Here is a 6,418-nt window from a genome sequence, read left to right as displayed (position 1 = left end):
AGAAAGTGGTATTGCTCCAATTTTAGTACCTCTTCGGAACACTCCCACTCGGGGCACCCAGATCATTCTTTATGGAAGTCAATTTTATCTTAACGCCCTTCATTTGGAGTCAGAGTCACTGACGAGAGGCACTTGCCACACTACAAATCCCTACCTCAAAGGGAGGGCTGGCAGTCCCAGATTTTGAATCATACTATTAGGCGGCCCAACTCCAGTGGTTCACCCAGTGGATAGCAGGAAGACATACACCAGGTAGGGAAGTGGGCCCCTTTGTCCTGCCCTTAGAGGACATTGTAAAAACATTACTGAGAGTGGGTCGTGTCCCAGCAAATGGCCTGAGAGAGCTCACGGTAATTCGGAAGTGTTGGGCATGCTGCTTGCGGAAAACACATACCAGGGTTCCTTACTCTACAGACTTGCCACTTAAAATGCTGACCGCTGCCACATGGGGGAAATTGGGGGAGGCTACATGAATGGATGACAGCAGGGGTTGACAAGACTGGAGATCTGTTCAGTGAGTTGACCCTTTTTCCTTTTGAAGACTTTCAGGGAAACTTTGACCTACTTCAGGACCATTTTCTTCTCCATGGTGTCGGTGACAGTGGCCCTTCCCTGACATTAGAGACCAGGCGGTACTGAACCCAAGGCTTACCTCTGTTGCAGATATGTGGCACTGTCAGCTGGCACTTATAAGGCTGTCATGTTTATGTAGATCACTACAAACAGACACAGTTCGCCCACTTGAGGCTCTGAGATCCCACTGGGAAGAAGACTTGGGAATTCTATGTCAGGACCGGAGGCTCAGATTATGCTTTCTCTTTCTTTTACTGTTCCAAACAGCCACCAATCAAATAACAGTAAAACAAAAACTTCAATACCCATGAAGCTCATGGTAAAGTCACATGGTCCAATAGAATCCCAGGACCTATACACATAAAAGCCACGACCTCAACAGTCACTTCCTCTTTCTTTGCTGCTACGCAGCAGATAAGTACCTTCTTATATTTTTCCACATATTTCTTGCACTTGTATTGATTTGTTAAGCGCTTTCAGCACGCGCGTAGTTTTTCTCTTTATTCGTGCCGTACTCGGCTGAGTTCATTGTTTTCTCTGTGGAGCGGGAGCGGACTACACTTTCCTCGTGTAGTCCTTTGTCCATTTCTAATATTGTGTTGTGTCACGCACGCAAGCCGGCTTTTTCCCTTTCACTTTCAGGGAAAAGCCAGCTCGTGTTTGCCTGCGACACAACGGTGATGTTACCCTCCTGCCTTGCATTTCCCATTGTGCTCCCTGGACGCCCTATAGCTCTGCTTAGAGTTGTACAAATTGAAGAGGCTCAGCCTAGAGTGCTTGTCTTATCCAGGCTGCTCCCTCCACTTCAGATATTAACGTTTTCAGTTTTGCCTGGCAGGGGTTTTTGCACTCCCCCTTTGACCTCCTGAATACCTTTATTATTAATTATTTTTCAGAGAGAATTTTCTCTTACTTCAGGAGAATGGCTCAATGGCAGGGCGAGGAAGCAGGATATTATCCTGAAGATAACTTTGACCAGTTGGAAATGAACCTGGTCGAGGCCCTTGACACCAGGATACAGCAATCTGTAAATGATGCTCTTGATAAGGCGTTAGGTCTCTTTTCCGGTCAGTTACTTGATTACGTGCATAATCAAGGTTGGATGCTGGGTTTTCCTGCCCATTTGGAGCTCCCTAATTCCAGAGACAAGGGGAAACAGGGTGATTCTACAACTTTTAATGAGCAGGCTGATGCCTTTGAGAAATTACGCCGCAAAAGAACCGGCGAACATAATTATAGCACCAAAACAGATGCTGGTACCTCTTCATCCTCTCATACCAACGCCTCTTCTGATTAAGATGATCCAGATGTGCCAGGACCCAGTAAAAAAGCTAAAAAACATTCGTCTCCGCCCAAGGTTTTAGATTTTGAACCCACCAAAATTATTCACCCAAGGGCGTCTAACTGGGTTCCTCCACCAGAAGTGGCCATTTATGTACAGTCACATTTGCGCAAAAGCTTTGACAAAGAGGTTCGAGCTCGCCTCCGAGCCGAATGTCCCAGACCTGATTTAGATGGCAAGGTGGCTGACACACTGGAGGTAGATCCCACTATGGTGATGTTTACGAAGACATTTTCTAAGGATTCTAAGAAGGGTTTAGACAGGCCTTGGCGTAATTGCCAAGATAAGCTTTTGGATATGTCTGGCCCACTCACTAAGATTCTGGGGTTAGCCTTCCACTCTAAGGCTTCTGGCCTGGCGGTGGATACTGATATCCTTATTGGATGGGCACAGAGAGCTATTTGCCAACTTGGAAATACTAACTGTGCGATCTCTACCGAGCGGAGACGTACCTTTTTGATGCAGATTGATCTGAAACTCAATGATCTAGCTACTTCAGAAGCAGGCCCCGCAGCCGATGGCATGTTATTTGGTTCACCTTTCGTTAAGGAACTTTCAAAGTTTTGCTCTACCTACTCTTCCCTCGACAAAGCCCATATGTCCCTCAAAAAGGTTTTTAAACGCAGCCTTTTTCTCAGGGCCGGTCGTTATGGAGGGCAAATGCCTGGCCGAGGAGCCTTCACTAGCCCTCCAGTTTACTATCCCAGAAGCAGAGGAGGCTGGTATGGAGAACCTTCAGAGGCCACCTTCTACCCCACCCTGTCTCAGGGCGGGCGCGCCAGATTCCGCAGAGGTCCCAGGTGGGGACAACAAGGAGCAATCCAGGACACAGGATATTCTGGTGAGTGTTATTCCCTCTTCTCGAGTAACTTTGGGGGGCAGGGTCAGTTCTTTCCTTCACAATTGGAAACTGATTTCCGGAGATCCTTGGGTTCTCCAAACGGTGAATGGTTTCAGGCTGGAGTTTTTCATGACTCCAAAACAAATTCAGCCTCCCGCTCAAATGTATTTTTCCCTAGCAGATCTGTCCATTATAGATCAAGAAGTCCAATCTCTGCTGGACAAAGGTGCTGTGGAAATTTCTTCCCCTCATCCAAGGGGTTTTATCTATTTTTCTTGTGGACAAGAAGGGAGGAGGTCACCGCCTTGTTCTAAATCTCAAAGAGTTTAGTGGCTGGATTTTATACCTACACTTCAAAATGGAAAGGGATTCACATGTTGAGGGACATTTTGTTGGAAGGAGATTGGATGGTGCGCCTGGATCTGAAGGACGCTTACCTTTCAATTCCAATTTTCGCCTCTCACAGGCGGTCCCTACAGTTTCTGTGGAGGGGTCATTGTCTAGAATTCAAAGCTCTCCCATTCGGTCTGTCGTCCGCCCCTTGTTGCTTCACGAAGTTATTGAGACCAGTTGAGGAGTCTCTTCATGCCAAAGGGATACGTTTGACCATTTATCTCGACAACATTTTGCTGATGGGTCAGGGCCCTCAGACTCTCCAGAGTCATTTGTCGTGGACTATTCAGCTGTTGCAGGATCTGGGATTTATCATCAATGTGCAGAAGTCATTGTTGAATCCTTCTCAGTTGATAGATTTCCTGGGTTTTCAAATAGACTGTGCGAGCCCAACTCATTCGTCCTTCTCCCAAGATTCGCAATATCAGACGGGAGTTGAGATCAGCGTTGGCAAATCAGACAGTGTCATTGAGGTCCATTGCCAGGTTAGTGGGACTTCTGTCCTCAATTCAAGCCATTTTTCCAGCTCCCCTGCATTACTGGGCTCTTCAAAGGTTGAAAATTGAACATCTTCGCAAGGGTCTTTCCTACTCGGAGCAGGTTCCCTTAACCAAGGAGGTTCTTTCAGAAATCTTCTGGTGGTTGAACCATATGGAGGCCTGGAACAGCAGAGCCATATTCGGTTCTCTCCCGGATGTAGTTATAGAATCGGATGCCAGTCAGTGGGGCTGGGGAGCTCGTTGTGGTCCGATTACGACGGGAGGTAGTTGGTCTCAGACAGAGACGAGTCTTCGTATCAATTGTCTGGAACTGTTAGCGGGTTCCTTTGCCATAAAGAGTCTCTCTCCCCTAAAAGGGGATTGTTGCATCCTGTTGAGAATGGACAATATATCGGCAGTGAGATATGTCAACAAGCTGGGGGGAACTCAGTCCAAAATGTTGGCAGAGATAGCAAAAGAATTTTGGTATTATTGCCTTCTTCAGTGCCTGAGTGTCACGCAGTGTATCTCCCGGGGGCTCAGAACACAATTGCGGACTGGAACTCTAGATATTTGAGGGACACCAGCGATTGGAGATTGAATCAGGCTCTCTTTCACCAGATCATTCTGGAACGGGGTCCTTGCGACATAGACCTTTTTGCCTCGCGTCTCAATTTCCAGTTTCCGAGATTCTTCATCTGGCAGGTTCTGGCGACAGATGCCTTTCTTCAGGATTGAAGACAATTTCGGGAATATGCCGTCCTGCCACTTCAGCACAAGTGAGAAGACAGAAGGTAGAGATTGTGCTTCAAACCCCACTTTGGAGGACTCAGCCTTGGTTCCTGGTAGCCCAGCAATTAGCTTGCTCTCTCCCTCTTCTCATTCTGCCTCGTCGGAATCTGCTGATGAGTCTGGAGGGCCTTCAACATCCCTTGGTTCTGTCGAACCAACTTTGGCTGATGGTCTGGACGGTTTCAGGGCAAGATGGAATTCTCCAGGCATTTTGCAACAAGCTGCAGATTTCATTAAACAAGCCTGGTCTACAAACACGCATAAACGGTATGCTTCAGCCTGGTGTAGATGGGCCAGTTGGTGTGATAGACGGAGTATCAATCCCATGGGGTCGGATGTTGACATGGTTGTGAACTTTCTAGCAGGGCTTGCCAGTTCAGGTCTTGCCTATCGTACCTTGAATAATTTTAGGTCAGCTATTGCTGCGGCTCACTCCCAGGTAGAAGGCAAATCAGTAGGGGAACACCCTCTTGTCTGTAAGGTCATGAAAGGGATTCGTATGACATCTCCTCTGCAATCTAGATATACTTCCCTGCGGGATGTAGATGTAATTTTAAAATTTCTGGATCAATGGCCTTCCAACCATTATCTTTCTAGGGAACACATTTCAGCAAAATTAACCATGTTACTGTGCCTTATTTCTTGTAAGTGTGTTTCAGATGTTAGAGCCTTAGAAATAGCGGGCAGAACTTATTCGCAGGATGGAGTTACTTTTAATATCACTAGAAGAACAAAGACCAATTGCAGGTTGGTAACATACCCTAGATTTCCTGATAATCAACAATTATGTGTTGTTCAATGTTTGAAAGATTATGAGGTTGCTACTGTTGACATTAGACAAGATGTTAAAGGCAAATTGTTAATTGCTTTGCAAAAACCTTTTAAACCAGTTTCCCCTGCCACTCTGGCTAGATGGATGAGGTGGTTGATGAACGAGGCTGGGATAGACACCTCTAAGTATGGTGCTCACTCGGCTAGAGGGGCTATGGCGTCCAAGACGTTTGCTCTAGGTTCTTGTCTGGAGGACATTATGAAAGCAGCGGATTGGTCTACAGAATCTACGTTTAGAAAATTCTATCACAAAACAGTAGTTGATGTGGGGACTGTGGTGGTTAATCAGCTTCAAACTAGTCTAATTTGAGCCTCCGGTCCTGACATAGAATAAAAAAATGTCTAGCTTACGCGTCAAGAATTTTCAATTCTATTAAGTACACGGAGGCGAGGATTATCCCACCCTTATTACAACATGCATATTGGAAGTATTTATTTATTTAATATATTTGATGTCATTCAACAGCTATGTTGCTGTGTATGTTATTTTTTCCCACCCTGGACTATAATGATAATTAGATTAGTTTTTGTGGAAGTTTTATCCAGCAAAGATATTATTGGCAAAATTCTTTGTCTTCATTAGGAACGGATCAGAAGACTCCATGATTTTTGGATTCGCTTCAGTGGTACCGATGGAAGACTGCTGTTCGAGTTTCCTGTCCGGAGAATGCAGTTGAAGTTGTAGTTGCTCCTGGTCGCCTTTGGAGCTGAGATCTGTTATTGGACTCCAGGAAAGTTTTCCTTCATCTTTTACTCTGTAAGGAGTTTTTTTTCCTTTCATATTGGTTATGATCTGACTGTTTCAAAGAAAGAGGAAGTGACTGGCTTTTATGTGTATAGGTCCTGGGATTCTATTGGACCATGTGACTTTACCATGAGCTTCATGGGTATTGAAGTTTTTGTTTTACTGTTATTTGATTGGCTGCTGTTTGGAACAGTAAAAGAAAGAGAAAGCATAATCCTCACCTCTGTGTCCTTAATAGAATTGAAAATTCTTGACGCGCTAGCTAGAATTTTTTTTATCCCCATCTCAGAAAAGCTTGGGAGACTATCTTAGAATGAATCCCTAAGGTGTGCAGAAATGCATGATTCAAATTGGTTTGCTTTTACATACTGCACAGGGCATACTTTACCCCAGATAGAAGTAATAGGTATTTCAGAATGGCT

The sequence above is a fragment of the Pleurodeles waltl genome, chromosome 2_1 (assembly GCF_031143425.1).
Source record: "Pleurodeles waltl isolate 20211129_DDA chromosome 2_1, aPleWal1.hap1.20221129, whole genome shotgun sequence".
Classification (NCBI taxonomy): Eukaryota; Metazoa; Chordata; class Amphibia; order Caudata; family Salamandridae; genus Pleurodeles; species Pleurodeles waltl.
This window is presented reverse-complemented; position numbering follows the sequence as displayed.